This window comes from Hesperophylax consimilis, chromosome 22 (genome assembly GCF_061612785.1).
Source record: "Hesperophylax consimilis isolate HC1 chromosome 22, BYU_Hcon_1.0, whole genome shotgun sequence".
Taxonomy (NCBI): Eukaryota; Metazoa; Arthropoda; class Insecta; order Trichoptera; family Limnephilidae; genus Hesperophylax; species Hesperophylax consimilis.
The window spans coordinates 9,693,956-9,711,933 of record NC_142857.1 but is presented as its reverse complement, the minus strand read 5'-3'; positions in this window follow the sequence as shown (position 1 = coordinate 9,711,933).

Genomic DNA, 17,978 nt, shown 5'->3' with positions numbered 1-17,978 from the left:
AAACAAAATGACTTTATACATGTTTGGTAACCATATCTAAATAGTCAAGTAATTTCAATCTTCCTCCTCCCCATCTTCTTCCTTCACCCGCTGTCTTTCTCTATCCCGATTTGGGGATACCATCGTCTCACTGAATCCAGATAGTCGGGAGTAGTTAAGACTTCAATATTACAGTACCTACATGTTTACTTTTAAATATATAATTAAAAACCACCCTTATAATTCGAAATCCCGTTATATATTTTTACCAGTACACATATGAATATATTTAATACCTACGAATAGGTACCTACCTAAATATTCATTTTTACAAAAAAAAACTATTTTTAAGCCTTTTGGAAAATATTGCAGGAAACATTCGCGCTCTCAAAGTTTTATTTATGCAAAGCTTCTCATCTTATTGTGTAAATGGTCCTGTTAAAAAGGTGAGAGCATGCGAACTTTCTGATAAAATATTAGTCATTCAGAATATATTTCGAGAAAAAGTGTTCTTTTCCTAATAGATATCATGATGAAATGCTACAATAAAAGTATGTCAGTATCAATATCAGTATTAGTATGAACACGTGTTCCGCCGTCCTCATAAAAATGATTTGCTTTTGACCTATACATTATTAGTAACTCTTTCAAATCATTCGTTATAGGCCCGCAGTCCCATTTTTAACAGGAAAACGAATCATTTCACGAGATTTTTAATAAATTAACATTATTTTTTACCAGTAATTGGAGTTCCTCAAGGATCTGTTTTGGGACCGCTCCTATTTATTTTATATATTAATGATAAAGTGAAGTGCTTAAAGTACTATTCCATCAAACTTTTTGCACATGACACACTTTTATATACTATAGCAAATAATATTGAAGATGCGTTGTCAAAAATACAAAAACTTAATGAATTATCTAAGTAGTTAAACATAAATAAATTGAAATTAAATGTAACTAAAAGTAAATTCATGGTATTAGGGAAAAAACTAAACGTACATACTGTCCTAAATATAGACAATCAAAATATTGAAGAAGTAAAAGAAATTAAATACTTGGGAATCATAATCGATAACAAGTTAAAATTTAACACTAACTTTGAAATTTAAAAAAAAAAATTGCTAAAAAGGTTAATTTCTTAAGTAGGATAAAAGGAAAATCGGACATTAAAACAAGGATATTGGTCTACAATACCACTGTAGCATCCCATCTGAATTATTGTACAAGTGTAATATTTCTAAGTAACAAAACCCAAATTAAGAGAATGGAAGTAATCCAGAACAGAGGCATGAGGTCAATACTGTGTTGTAGCAGGTACACCAGAATAAAAACCATGCAACGTCAACTCAATCTTTTAAGTGTGTGGCAACGATTAGTTTACAATACCTTAGTGTTTATTTATAAGCTAAAAAATAAAATGTTACCTGACTATGTCAAAGAATGTTAGAATTAATAGTACAGTTCATTTATATCCTACGAGAAACTGCAAGGATTTTAGGCTTCCTAAAACACATTTATCGGGAACACAAAACAATATTTATTATAAAGGTTTTAAAATGTTCAATGAACTCCCGGTAATTCTTAAGGAAGCTAAAAGTCTTGCAGTTTTTCGTGGATTATGTCTCAATGTTGTGAAATCTAAATTTTAGTATGTAAGTAGTAAATAATATTGTAGTAGTCATAGAAAATAATATATTAGGTATAAGATGTAAAATTTTATAACTAAATAAAATATACATTAAAAAAAAGTAAGTTTTCTCTGTGTAGGTAGAAAAATATAATTTTGGTTCCAAATGTAAACTAGACGCCAAATATGTATAACTTGCATGCGGATTGCTGTATGAGGAAAATATGCATTTTTGTAGAGATTTTTACATTTTCTCCCTACTCAAATTTATAATAGGCAGGTAACGAGTGGAATATACTCTCAAGATAAGGTGTAAGGCCACCGTTCGGAATTGAAAAGTTGCTTAAAATGACTTTGTCCATGTTTGGTGAACTGATTTGAATAGCCAAGTTCTTACCCACTATACTCTTCCCCATAGTCTCACTGGCCCCAGTTAAATTCAGTAAATTTAAATGTTTCACCACCTCGTAGAAAATAGTGTAATAAACATAAATTGGACATTAAGTTGACATCACCTGAGAATGAAGGGGTCTGAACACAAAGCATTCTCGTCCGGATTTCAGGTGAATTTTGTCGAGTTCCGAATTTACGGCTCAAAGAACTGTTTTGTGGTAAAATAGAAGATAACAGTACATATCCAGGAATCATTGACTAACTGGAGTATTGGGTACCTACCTATTTAAGTGGCTACCTAGTATTTAAAATACCTATCTATATAGGTAACTTTATCTCTGGATGAAATCCTTGTTCAACACCAATCATTTTGTCGGCATTCAGTTTAATTTATAGAAATTCTGTTTTTAATATTGCACAGAGAAAAATTACTGACATAAAATGTTGCTAATTTATTAAAAATCATAAAAATATTAATAATTTAACGAATGAAATGACAAATTTCCTTATAAACTATCAGTAAAATACTAATGTGTTATGGAGATGTCGGAACGCGTGTTTATAAAAAAAATAATGTTTTCGTATTTCGTCATTATATAATAACAGGATAAACGCAGCTGCATGAACACATGTTCCGACTTTTTAACGAAATACAAACATTCCCGGGTAACGAATAACCTGACAATTTTTGAAAATCTCCTACTACCACCACAATAAGCGGAAAATATTGTCTGTGTTGTGATCGCGAACTTAGCCAGCTGAGAAATAGAACACACTACGACTGGGTGGGACCCAAATGCGATGCCCACTCAGCCACCGACCATGAAACAACTAATAGTTTGTTAGGAAATAGAATGCTCTCATGTTTTGACATGATTTTAAAACATCAGCAATACTCATTTTTCTCCGTATGGTAGATATTTTTTAGCATATTTTAAGTATTTAGAAAATGGAAAAAGATTTTCTTAAATAAGTCATTATCGTCACCTAAAAAATGAACACTATATTTTGACAGCGGTTGGAAACATAGATCTGATAATAAAAACAAAAGGAGATATGGCGTGGCAGCGTGCCGACTGCGATCGAACTACAACCAAATTGCACGGACTATCAAAGCTGTGGAGCCAATGATATACGTCTGTTATGTAGTTTCCATACGGGTTGCCTTTTCGTACGGATTCGAGATGAAAAAGAAAGTGCCAATTTTTGATACCGATTTTCTAACAGATATTTTAATATGGCGGACATTATTTGACTTATATCTACCCTGTCATTGTTTTGTGCAAATTATATTTTGTGGAAATGTTACATGTTTATATTATATTTAAATATTGACAAAAAAACAACAAGATGCATTTGTTACTGATTGTGAACTTGTTAACTATTCGTTATTGTGAATTTCGCCTGTATTTTTGTATGAATTGTTGACGGCAACGACAAACGCATATGACAGATGTTCTTAAGTTATTTATTTATTATTTACTATTATTACACGCCCTAATGGGCTTTAACACACTACAAAGTTTAATAGTAGAGTATCACAGTTATTATAAATTCTACAAAATTAAAACAATAAAGGAAACATAATACAACGAAAAAAGAAAAATATTAAATGTCACAGCAAAAGCATATAATAAAATAAGATACATTATTAAAAATGATAAGAAGTCTCACATAAATAGATATTCAAAATAAAAAATAAAAATATATATATTGCGGAAATTATAGATGTCTATTTGTGTCTCGATATATAAAAGAATTGAAATAAACAATATTTATATTGATTATTTTTAAGATGAAATATATCTCCCAGATCAGAGTATTTATTTCCGAGACTGTGAAGTCTTGGAATCGGGGAATTTTGATAAGACAGTGTCCTGGTGTTGTAAAAATAAAAGGGTAGTAAATTTCGGCAAGATCTTTTGGGTATGTGGATGCTGATTAATTGGAGTAACTCAGGACAGTCAATTTTGTAATGAAGTATTTTATGTAGTACTATTAAATCTGTGTTTATTCTTCTTTCTGAAAGTTTTAATAGGGAAAATTTATCTAGTAAGTAGTTATAATCAACGTTTTCTACAGGAATATGCAATTTATGGTTTATATACTTCAGGAACTTATGTTGAATCTTTTCAATGTTATCGGAATGAATATTGTAAAAGGGAGACCATAACGTGGAGTTATACTCTAGTTGGCATCTAACAAGGGTTTTGATATCCAGGGTTATGTTGAGGGTGTTTCCATTTTTGATCTATTTAGTACCTACTGTCCCAAAATATTTTTCTTATCTAATGGCGACCATCTGTGTGAAATTTTAAGTATAGTTATAGTTATCTTTGAAAGCCAATATTTTTCTTATGGATCCCGATAAAGTTTCCATGTAGGGATACTTATTAATATGGGCGTTAGTCTTAATTCTTGTCTTGAATACCCCCAAAGTGGCGATCACCAATAATAACGTACGATTTCTTTTTTTGTTTTCTTAGTGTCCCGAACGAATTCCCACCCAAATAATCTTCGACCTCAATCTTATGTTTGGTGGAATGTTTCACCAGGAAGTTACGTATTACCAAGTTAAAAGGTTTGCCATATTTTTTATGGATAGATTACACCCAGTGTATTAACTTCCTTGCTTTAACTTTGAACGTTTACCGTAACTATCCACTACCACTAGAGTTCTTAGCTTAGCCGAGGAACTTTGGTTGATGCAGACACTTCGTTAAAAAGTTTGGGAATACTTGGTGGAAGATTAGAATTACGTGTAGTACTATGTGTATATGATATTATGTATTACGTTTTCTGTAGAATAATTTAAAAAAATATATACGTTAACATATTAAATCTAGAAAAAATTAAATAACGTATTTGACTTATTTAACTGACATTTTTACCTAAATTACATTATCTGTTTAATAATAAGGGTTTCAACCAGTGTTGCCAACAGTTATACCAGGTTTCCGCCAGATTCAACCTTTAAATCCACCAGAAAACCACTAAAAAATATAGGACTACACTCACTCTCCGCTAAATTATCCACTAAAAAAATTTTAATGAAAGAAAACAAGTTTAGAAATTATTAGTTTCCTTTATTATTACAAAAATAATCATTGGTAACCAACATAACATTTGTAGGTAAATCAACATAAAAATTATTCAATTATTATTATTTTTTTTTAATATTTATTTTGGCAATACTGATTAAAATACATATAAAGTTACATCCGTTACATAACATAGTTACATAAATTTTTAACAAAGAAACAAAAAATTGCCTTTCCTCACCATAAAGAGATAATGCCTTTGTGTTTGGTGAGGGAATTCTAATTCAAATAGTACTCGTAAATTAAAAGATCGTTTAAGTTAGTAATAACGACTATTAATATGTAAGGTTAAGTAATAAGTAAGGTTTGAAAATCGTATATAAATTTTAAAATAAAAATCATGATAAGTTTAAAAAATCATAATATAAATTAAAAAATCATTATAAATTAATGAACCATGTAAGTTTGTAACAAAAACTATTGTAATTGGTGAGTAAATAATATGTAAGAAAGAACGCAAGATTTATATAATAGGTAGTAGACTTAAAGATAAAGAAACTAAGAAATGACTAATTCTAAATTAAGTCGTCTTCTTCAGACGAATCATTTTTGCCTGCACCATAATCGTCGGTTTCAGATTGATATGACTCTTTGGTACCGATTTGATTTACAACGGCTACTGGAATTTCATAATCATTGCAGCATTTTCCTTCTAACCTCAAACCACAGCGTACTCTCAATATAGCAGTTAAAAGATTTAACTTCATTCTATTCCTCTGTTTGTTTTTTATTATATTCATACTGCTAAATAGTCTCTCAACATCGGCATTAGAATGAGGCAGTATTAGGAGACTAATCGCAAAAGTTGCTAATTCCTTAAACCTCGACCCTCCTTGAGCATCTTTGAAATTCAAAACTTCGTTCCAAAAATTTTTTGTGTTTTTAGTCTCATTCCATTTCAATAAATGAATTTGACGCCACTGATCATCGACTCTTGCTATATATTTTGCATTTTTATTGAACTGAGCCATTATGTCAATTAGTGGTTCTTTATTGTGATTAAGTGCTTGTTCAACACTTATTCGGGAAATTTTTTTCATCAGTGCCAAATTTTCTGGTAACCTATTTTTTATTTCTTCAATTAGACTGACTATAAACGTTATACACCGATGCCGCATCATTTCTTCCTCTTCCTTTGGTAATCCTTTTTCTTTCATTTCCGTTATTTGTTTTTCAAATCGGAATCCAAGATAACATTTTTGATCCAAGAATGATCGAATATTCTGAGTGAAAATATCAACTTTATTTGTAGGCAACGTAATCTTGCAGACAAGCATATCTATCAGGCCGGTCAACTCTTCACACAATTTGGTGTGGTCCGTATCTTTAGACTCGAACATTTTATTGACTCTGTTTATTTCAATTAATATTGGATATAAAAACGAAATATATGCGTAATTTAACTCGTTCGCGTACATAGAGTGCAATACCTCAGCTGTGTGACACCTTTCATGCACCTTAGCTATGGAAAAATGTGTTTTTAACTCTAGCCATTGCGTGTATATTCTCGATACAGCGGACTCTATTGAAAGCCACCTTGTCTGACATGCTTGAACTATTTTCAACGGTTTCTGTCCATCGTTGATGGTTTTGTATAATTCTTTATAAAGCGATTGTCTGGAAGACGAGCGACTAAACCAATCGTATGTTTCCCTTATTAAGAACTCCAAATTTCTTGGTAAAAAATCTTTTGCAGCAGCAGAAACGGCCAGTTGCAAGGAATGGCACAAGCAACGCACCAATATCAGATGTGGTACCTCTTCTTTCAATTTGGCATAGACTCCGTTATTCACTCCAACCATCACAGAAGCGTTACCTGTACCAATTCCCATTAAATTTTCAAGTCTGAGATCGAATCGTAATAGCGTCTTCTTTATAGCAGAAACAATACCTTCAGCATTACACTCATGCAGTTCAGCGAGGTCTAAATACGTGGAAACAATTTTTTGGTGTAAATTACTGTAATAAATTATAACCAAACCCAAGTATTTATGCACAGCAATATCTGTAGATTCATCAATTAATACGCTAAATGGTTGATCTTTAAAATCTTGTTTTAGGACGTCAGTGAAATGCATTGCTAGCACATTTTTTATAACCGAGGTGCATTTAGAACGGTGCAGTTGAACTTTTTCTATATCTTTTTCATGATTGTGATTAATTACCTCTCCTAAATGGTCAACTACACGTATGCTAGTATGCATGGCTGTGAATAATGCAAGTCTGGCTTCTTACTTTTTTTTACTTCCAATGGGCTTGGGCTTGAACAGGATTTTAGGCTGCGCAATTATAACCTGAAACCATTCACTTATCAAAATTAAGATGTCAAAATAAATAAATAAAAACGAAAATCTGTCTACATAAAAAAAATTAAAACATACAAAGCGTTAAGTAAATGAGTAGATTAACGCTTTATTCTTTTTTTTGTGTAAAAACTTAAAACTGACCAATAAATAAGCAATTAATAAAAAGCAGTTGTTTACCTTTTTATTTTGTAGATGCTTCTTTGACATCCCATGAGACTTTAAGTCTCCATAGTGACTCCTTAAAGTTGTTCCACAAAATTTACACTTCGCTAGTTGACCCGTGGTACTTTCAATAACTTGTAGCCAATCTTTTAAATGTGGATCTTGAAGCCAAGAATCCCGAAAATGTTGCGTATATTGTGGTTTCGACATAGTTGCGCACTCGTGATGATAAATGATAACACAATAAATCAATAAACTGAGCTGCTCGGAACAGTTCAATAAAAGAGTTGACTGAAAAATGTTTTACGGGAATCCCCATGTACAAATACATGGGGATTCCCATATACACTGCGCATCTTTTTAGTAAGATGTGTTGCCTACACAGTATACCTACGTAAATTCCATTTAAAATTAAAGAAAGTAGAACGAAGAAGTATGTATATGATTAAACATATAAGTGGCTGAGTCATTGTAGTTTTAGTAATGAAACAAAAATTTTCGAAACCACTAGAAAAATCCACTAGCCACTAAATGAAATATTTCGCCACTAAGTGAAGTACGAAAACCACCAGTTTTAGTGGAAAATCCACTAAGTTGGCAACACTGGTTTCAACATTGGTATTCTGTAACTCTCAACGTAATTCCTCTCTTGATAAACTGGCATACAGAACACCGGACACCCTGTTTCCAAAATGATCATTTATACATAAAATTTTAAACAATAACATCGACTGTACCGAAATTTTGTCCCTAATTAATTTTAACATTTATTTGTGGCATACTTACGCCCCAAACAGCACTATTCAGAAGGTTTAAGTACAAAAAAATAAAAAATCTAATTCGGCAATAAACTGTGCTCTTCGTACATTCAATAATTTGTCTACCATCGATATTTTTTCGGATTCGCTGTCCATATTTAAAAGGAGCATCGTATCAATGATATAAAATGTTCAATGCGTGTACGTGGGTACATATATATATACAAACAACACACACACACACCTATACACTATACAGTCGCCCGGTAGTTTCTTTACAGACATTACAAGGAAACATATAAATTTAATAAAGCTTTCAGGGTAGTAATCTACGGCCAAGAATCTTCTACATGCGAAATTCATCTCCGATCTCCAACGTAACGTCACAAAGACAACGATCAAGTTGAGGCGGTCATACTTGGTCTTGGTCAATACTCCGCAATCCTACCGAGGTTTCATCCCCTATTCCTCCCCCCACCTACCCACCCTTCCCCCTTCCGCGCCAATCACCCAACTAATCTGACCATCAACATTCCCCTCCCCCCTCTAACATGGCGATCAGTCCGGCAAACAACAGAAATTTAGAAACTCCAACCTAACCTAACCTTAACTAGTCTCATTCACCTTTTGGGGAAATAGGGGGTATATTATAAGCGAGGCAAGATGTAAAATTATTTTATTTTAGAAAAAAAAAATATGTTTAACTGTTCTTGAATCTTTTAAATAGTGCAACGATGATATTTTCAAAAATGAAGAGAAAACTCGAATACGCATTTATTAATACTGAGTTTTTTTTAGTAAAAATATATTTCAACAGCATACCGAAATCAGAATAATTTGAGATGAAAAATGTATTGTAAAAGCGATTAAAGACAAATTCAATGTAAAAAATATGACTGCGTTAACTTGATACAAAAACAATTACTTTCCTACCTAATTAATAAATTATCTTCTATATTTTCATACAATATTTAAAAGTTTGTATTGACTTGAAAACCTTAATAAGGTCAAATTATGCTAATCATCGTAATGTTCACCACATTATAAACACAATTGTTTTCTTATATAGAAAACAAAAATTCTTTTTTATGTAGAATAACTTTTTAATGTATTGTATTTTCATTTATTTATAATTACTTCACTAAAAATAAATGAAACAGAGTATTTTTTTTTTTTATAGTGAATACCTCACAAGAGTCCCAACTGCTCCCGTCTGGAGCCAGTGAGACTATGGCATCCCCAATTGGGGGATGTTGTGAGGCTGAAGGTAAGTGGGGAAGGGAAAGAGGAAGGTGGGGAAGTACCTGGCTATTCAGATCTAGTCACTAAACACGGCTAAAGCCATTTGGAGCAACGTTTCAATTCTGAATGGTGGTCTTACACCAGGGCGATACTGGTAGTATCTTCCACTCTGGAACGTGCCGCAAATATACTATATATTATTTTAATTAATTAATTGTGAAATAACACAAATTAATCAAATAAAATTTATTTGCGCACGCCGGGTTCGAACCCGCGACCTTCGGAATGGCAGTCCAATGCGTTACCACTGGACTATGCCGGCCGTCAGATTCATTGGACAATTTGTATGGCGCCGCTTTTGTGAGATATCACCTCATTTGTTTGAACCATTACATTATTTTGATATACGCCGAGCGGTTTCGGAACAACCGTTCCTTCCTCAGGGACAAATATTATAACATAACATTATAAAACAATGGGTGAACACAATAGATTACTAAGTGTTGAAGTAGGGGGGGGGGTGAAGGAATGACTAGAGATTAGTGAAGAGTGGGGGGAGGAGATGGAACATGTCCAAGATGTAAGGTAAAACATTTTGTTTATTTATAATGGACTCATTGTTATTTAGGTATTGCTTAAAAATAATTGGTCCATTATCCTTCTCCCATCTCAGACATGTTATTTTTTGCCGTCCGTTCCATGTTAAAGCAATATTCAAAAGTATAAATCATTATAATTTGTACAGAAAATACTTTGTTTGAACACCACTTTTTTGCGAACATGTATAAAATACCAACTGGTTTCGGTTCAGCTTTAACCTTCTTCAGCGCTATATAAATAAACACTTAGGTTAATACTGAACTACAGTAAATTAGGAAACGAAGTATGGAGAGAGAACATCATCTTTAGTAGGAGTAGAGAGGACGGGGTAAAAAAATGGAAGGGGAAAGAGTAGGTGTAGGAAAGCAGAAGCGGGACATGTCTAAAAATGGTTTAAATGATAAATCTAATATTTTTTAGTGACTAAACGGATTTAATATAACATAAATATATAGATCCTAGCTCCCAAAATCTTCAAACTTCTCCCTGATATCCTAAAAAAATAAACTCCACTACATACTTTCATAACACAAATAACTCAATGGATCGTAACATCTGCAATACATTTCAACTAAAACACCCATTCATTCTGCACTTTAACCACCTGATCTCCCTTCACACACCCCTCACATTCCTCAAATTGACTTAGTTCATATAAAAAGTAACACTTGTCAATGTTTAACTAATTATTTATCACAAAAAATATAAGCTGAATCGAAATTGTATAATTTACTAACTATTATGAATATTATTAAATTCTTCAATCTGTAAACTTCACCCGCCGTATCACAGCGGCATCCCTAGCATGCGGTTGAAATAACATTTAAAATGTATCATCCAATGTAAATTTTCTTTGAAATAAATAAATAAAATATATGAAATGATTTACCATTACAATAATGGTCCCCTGTTTCCCCCAATGATTACAGGGTCAGTTTGTCCACATTTAGCAAGAGGCAAGAGGGGTGGTTCATCGAATGCGGTCCTTCGAGCCGGACCCCGCATTGACGGACCCTCCTCCACCCTCCAGGGTTAAGTAACTTAATTGTTTGGAATTTGTGTCAGGGTACAACAGTGCCTCAGTTCGTTACGCTATTTACCCCGGTCTGACCAAACACTACAGTTTGCAATTGGACTGGGACATTGATACGAGATAATTGGACTTTGCAGCTTTTTGGGGTTCGATTAATTTAATTTTAAAGATCGCCAGTCTACTTTAGTATTTTGGACATGTTTTGTGACTAATTGAGAATCTGGCTTAAATTATTGGGAGTCAAATTCAAACCAATCAATGAATTGTGGACAGAATTAATGTCCAAAGGCCTTGGATTTGATTTAAATATATATTAAATTGAGGAGCATTTTCCGTTCGGGCAGATTTTTTTTATTGAAATAACTTTTGCGCATAACATGACAATTAAAAGCATCATAAAAAAATATTTTAATGCTAAGAAAACTTATAAAAACGAGCGAACAATCGAGTTGGTAGAATAAATGAAGAATGATAGAAGACGTTGGGGAACGTCCCATATGATTTGATAGAAGATACAAGCAACTTATTCAAAAATTACGTTGCTTGAACATAAAAGAAGCAAGGAGTATGAGAATAGTGTGGAGCAGTGGCGGTTCTTCCCTTAGGTCAATTGGTGTTCGACCCCCCAAAATTATAAGACAACAATAATAATCAATTATGTGCATCAAAAAACTGGTATTTTTCTTAATTTATTTAAAATGTAACGCTAAACAGCGGCGGCGGCGAGTGACTAGCAGTGACATCTGTTGTTGCTATAGAAGCTTTAATTCACAAGTCCACACGATTCGCTGGATCAATTTAAAAAATGTCCACTTTAGCATCTTCTGTCCCTACGCGCGCCAGAGAATAAAAGAGATGGCACTATATTTTTCGCCGAAGTAAAAATTAGGTACCGAAGAAAGCTTAGGGACGCTTAGGTCATGACCGTGGAGGGAGACAACCACGAGATGGTGACATAAACAACCACCAACACCTCTGCCATATGTCAATCTGAGTGGTTCGCGATGTTTGAGGAGTAGAGGTGTCCGTACTCGTGGGGTGAGGATTGTCTAGGTCTTGACGGTGATAGCGCCTGCTCACCAACTGTGTGGCTGGCTGGATTCAGAGAGATCTTTTTGACTCCCAGTCAGGACTCAAATGTCCGTCACTCCTGGGCACACTGACCCACCCCTCAAACCCTGTTCCTTCCCAGATCTTCCTCTCCTAACTCTCCTTCATTTCTTTGAAATAAAAACCTCCAGACAGCATTGGGTCTTATGGACAGGGCCTTATGTGTGGAGCTAATGAAAAAAAACATGTCATTTTGTCATAGACTTAAATAATTACAAAGACAGGTTTTATTAGTATTTATCGAAAAAAACATAGCACGTTCTTGTTTAATGTTTCATATCTAAAACGAAACGAATGTGAAAAGTATTGCCTGGAAATTGCAATCACTCGTGAATTATAGGTACTTACATCGCGACAGCGAGCAGCACAATAGAATTCGACCAACTGTCAATATGGTTGTCCTTCTTACACTTTTCTGCGTTCGCTATCTCGCTTTATTTTATTTAGAATTTCGGCTCAGCATCTTAATTATCATTAACATTAAGTTAAATTACAACTGATTTGAAAAGAAATTCCATCGTATTTCTTTTATGCTCGAGAATGATTTTTGCACCTCTCAAAAGCGCAGGAAGGCATTTTTCCTCAGTTTGTGGCAGCTTTTCTGACGAACGAACTTATGAACTACATTAAACGCAATAAATCTCAAATAAGTCCACTGGACCTAGTTCAGTGCAACCATGCGCATAGTTTCAGTAACATTATTTTTTAATTCATCTAAGCGTATTGTACGAAAATTTACAAGAAAAACACAAAAAATACTTAAGTATGTAAGAACGCACTTATCTTCATCAGGTAATTCAAATTTCATCTTCAATTTAAAATTAATCTAGAATTTAATTGTATATCCCTGCTCGCAGATAAGACATCCTGCGAAATCAATAAGGAGGAACAAACAATTTGAAATCAATTACCGGAGATGCAATAGGTACCTAATGAGGCCCGTCTTCCTTAGCATTCAATTCTACGGAACCAATCAAAGGTCGTAAAAGCGAATCATGAGTGATTACGGTTCAACCAAGTCTTGTGTGATTCAACCACAGACATATGAATATATAGACTAGAAATTAAAGGTGAGGGGTAAAATCAACTGTTGAAGAACGAAGGGGGTAAAGCTGACTGTGATTCGTCAATAAATCAATCTGACAGTATATAGGCATCTCGCATTATAATATCACCATTTAGTTCTTAAAAGTAAAATCTGCTTTTGAATGAATAGACATTTTACATGGGAGCGCAAATTACTCGCCAGGTTATGAACAAATTTGCGAAGTCCAAATTCGGCAAAAAAAAAATTCTTCTATTTTCAGAGTCGAATATTTTGTTTACGTATTTAGTTAAGACACTTTTATAAGTGTTCATAATTTACTTCCCAGTAACAACTATGCGCACACTTGAAAATCGCTACATTCGACCAAGGTTGGCTCGATGTGATAGTATATGTTTCTACAACTGATTCATATTATACGACGTGAATAAGCTTAAAATGATGCTTACATATGGAATGTAATACGACAATTAGGTTTATTCTCTTTTTCACATCTATTTTTACAAGTTTTCATATAACAAGCCACTATTTTGCCGTGTTATTTCATAAAATGCCTCGACCATAGCTCGACGCTAGTTCGAACAAGAATGATGACGTCACATTCTCAAGATTCACGGGGAGCCATACGCGAGCCCAGCCGGCTCCAATGGAACCGGTATGGGGAGTGGGGAATAATACGCTTTTAATCACTTAGGGCAGGTCTACTAATATTCATATGTCTATGGATTCAACGTATATTGAGTTCATTGACGGCCGCTTCTCAAATTATATTTAATGAAATAATCCATACTGACGCAAACGTCAACATCGGTAGAGCAATGTTTCGTGGAATCAAAAAAGGTGCCAAACTTTATACTGCTCTCATTTTTATGTCAATACCGCACAAGAGTCCCAACTGTTCCTAACCATCTGGAGCAACTAAGACCATGGAATCCCCAAATGGGGTATATTGTCAGGTTGAATGTAATGAGGAGGGAAAGAGGGAGGTTCGGAAGTACCTGGATTTTCAAATCTGGTCACCAATCACAGATAAAGCCAAGGTTTCAATTGTGAATAATGACCTTACGCCAGGGCGATACTGAGAGTATCTTCCACACTGAAACGTGTCGCAATTATACCAAAGATAAATTTAAATTAATACATTGTGTAATAAAACAAATTAATCAAATTAAATTTACGAGCGCACGCTGGGATTTGAGCCCGTGACCTCCATTGAACAAAGATATATTGTGACTTGTGCAATACGCATTTTTTATAACATATAGTAGTAGTACTTCTCAAAATCATATTATTTATTCTATACTTAAAAGCTTTTTGCTAGCTTTTAACGCGACAAAAGTTCAAATAAATTGAAAAAATATATATTTTAAAGCCAACATATTAACAATACTGTTCTTGATTGAAGCGACGCACTACGTAGTAATGCAAAATCATGTGTTTTTGGTTTGAAAATTTTGTCGCCTAGAAATGTTTCAGATGCTTTAATTAAATACTGCGAGTAGAATACATCTTGGCCTTTGAAATAATCGAGGATTTTTTAGATAAGTCTTTTTATAAGCCCAGAAAAAAATAATGTATGAAAACTGCTTTAGAGTTCATAATCTCCTACTTACGAACTCATTTTCGGTTATGATTTTATTGTATATTGTGGTAAATTAAGTTATTTATAAAATGATCGAAAAAAAATGAAATATTTATGCCCGAACATACACAAAATAAAATAAAAGGCACTTTTTGGCCATGTTTTTTTCTTGCATAAATCAAAACGGGCGGATGGTGTTAAGCGGGAATTTAAACCTTATTGCCATCTACGTAAGGGTGTTATTAATAGCGGCTCGATTTGAAATATTACACGACGAGATGCATCGCCTTAAATTTCGTTTTTATTTTTTTCTAACCTGGCAGCGATAATATCCGAATGCAATATGAAAGTACAATTATTTTCGTGGACACGATTCTTGCAATGTATCCGGTCCCTAGAATAAACAAATTTTAAATCTTATTTATTATAGAGGGTATCTCCTCATTAAACTTAATTAAACACCATTAATTATGCACGTCATCATTCGATACGCCGAAGACTATCGAAGTACGAGTATCGGAGTATCCGGAGCGCATAAGTCGGGCGGGTAACAGGGTAACAGCCAGCAGCAGTAACAAAGGCGGGCATGTACGCAAATGGACATGTCCGATGGATTGGAGGAATAATGCCGGTAGGAAACTACCGGTGGGTGGAATGGAAAGGGGAAACAAGATTGATTTGCCGTTTCTCTTGTCGTCAGGGAGTGCTTCCGTTTCGTGCATGGATGCGACTTTTTGCCATAGTAAAAACAGGTAGTTTTCTTGTGATAAAGCATGCAAATTAAATACGAATGAACGATTTCTTTATTGTTGACAAAAAATCTTTCACAATGAGTACAGTTTATGGGATTTTCTGATTCTAGGAAATAAGATAGAAATTCATATAGGGTGGAAGAAACATAACACAAAGTACTTAAATAAACATTATGAACCTTGCAATAAACAATAATGGGTACATATCCACCAAAAAAAGATGAACGTATGAATGAGTGAGTACACAGAGAAAAATGAGTATAATTATTTTTTGGTAAACTAATGTTTAAGACAAGATTTTTTATGCATAGCACAAAGGGTAACAATTATTTTATAAGCAATAATTATTAGCCTGAAACACTCATCCACATTGAAAAATCTGGCCGTTGGCGTAATGTATCTTTTATCAGGAGATTTTTCAATGTGGATGAGTGTTTCAGGCTAATAATTATTGCTTATAAAATAAAAATAAGAATGGCTATTTTATTAAGAATCTCTTCAAATCATTTGTAATCCGGTTAAAAATGATTTGATAGATTTCCTGATAAATGTGTTATCACAATATCGAATCACGTTTTCATAAAAATCCTAATATTTTGCTATTATATAATATCAATGGAAATGCAGGAGCTTGAACACGTGTTCCGATATGTTATTAATATACTAAAAGTTTATCTGGAAACGGCCTGAATTCCGTTTTTTACCGGATTACCAATAATTTGAAGAGATTTTTTCAATAAATTAGCAATCCTGATTTTCTCAATGTAGGTATCTGATAATGTATTAAGAATATTATAATCAACGAAACGGTGAAAATTCTTTTTCCAGTACGACGAAAACCCATTTAACATATTTGATTGAATGCCAAAAGTTTTTAATCTTCTAAGATGTGGAAAAGCATTTTCCATTAGTCACGAGACGACAGATATAATATATATATAAATTTTGCATATTTCCTGCTATTACATAGCAAGGGTGTTTTAAGCCATCATTTCAAATTATAGAGAGAGGGGTGGAGAAATTATATATTAATTTTATTTAAATGAGCAATTTTCATAATAATATTCAAGATTGGAGTCGAGTAAGACTTAAAAGAGATGAGATGTTGAACGCAGGGGAGGCAATTTTAAATAAGGCTTGATGGAAGAAAGGATACACAACTTACCTGGATTACGTAATTTATGGACAGGTTGAAAACGTTACGTCAAAAATTATAACCCTATAAGTACTGGTTTTAAAATCAGTAAAATAATAAACGTATAATTAAAACCAGAAGTACAGAGTCCGCAAGAGGTTGAAAATGTTAATATATAAATACGGTATGCATTCTGGTCAAATTACTTGTTATATTGAAATAATTTTTTATTTTTCGGAATAACTTTATTGACAGATGTGACCGTTTCCTTTTCTGATTTTTCTGTTTCAGATTTTCGTTTAGAAATCACTAATATTGTCTTCAATATTTAAATTGAAATAATTGTTTGTTTTGTCTTGGGGTATACAAACCAAACATTAGATAATAAACTATATTACAGAAGACGTGGAACAGGATCGGTCATCTTACATCGAAGTGAATGAAATTTTTATCAGTACTAGGATTACAGAATCCACGATAGGTAAAAAATGTATAACTTGGTACTTGCTGCATTCTATTACATAACTCATTACTGCTAGGGCTTTCTCTCAAATTCACCGTTGAATTTATCATTATTTTGTCAAAAAATCTACAAATAATATTCATTGTTTCGCTTTACCTATACCAGGAGTACAGAATCACTACGAGGTAGTAAATGTTATAATTTGGTTAGTGGCGCATTCTGGCCACATAACTAAGTCCTCACCCTGCAAAGGCCGGTGACGGAGGCCGCCATGTCCCGCCCTGTCGTGCATCGCACAATTAAAACCAATTTACGACGACCTCTCCACATGTCCCTGCGAAGTATTGTTACAAGGCGGTGGGGCTTTGAAATCAAACTGACAAAAGGTTCTCCGTGAGCTGATGCGGAGATGAAGATTATATTGGGGCCTTATCTCGAGGAATTATTCCCTACATGACTTAATTAAAAGGTGCATTAAAATTAATGATTATTTGAATACTAACTTTTGAAAACTGTGAAGCTTTGTTTTACTGCATCATACCAAAAACGATTTGCCTTTTATTAGTAGAAAAACGTATTACCTATTATCGAACACTTAAAAAAAACATAACCAACACTCCAAAGACCTATTGATTATATTTGTAGTATAACTAATTTTATGTGTTTTCATCTCAACCCCACGTTGGG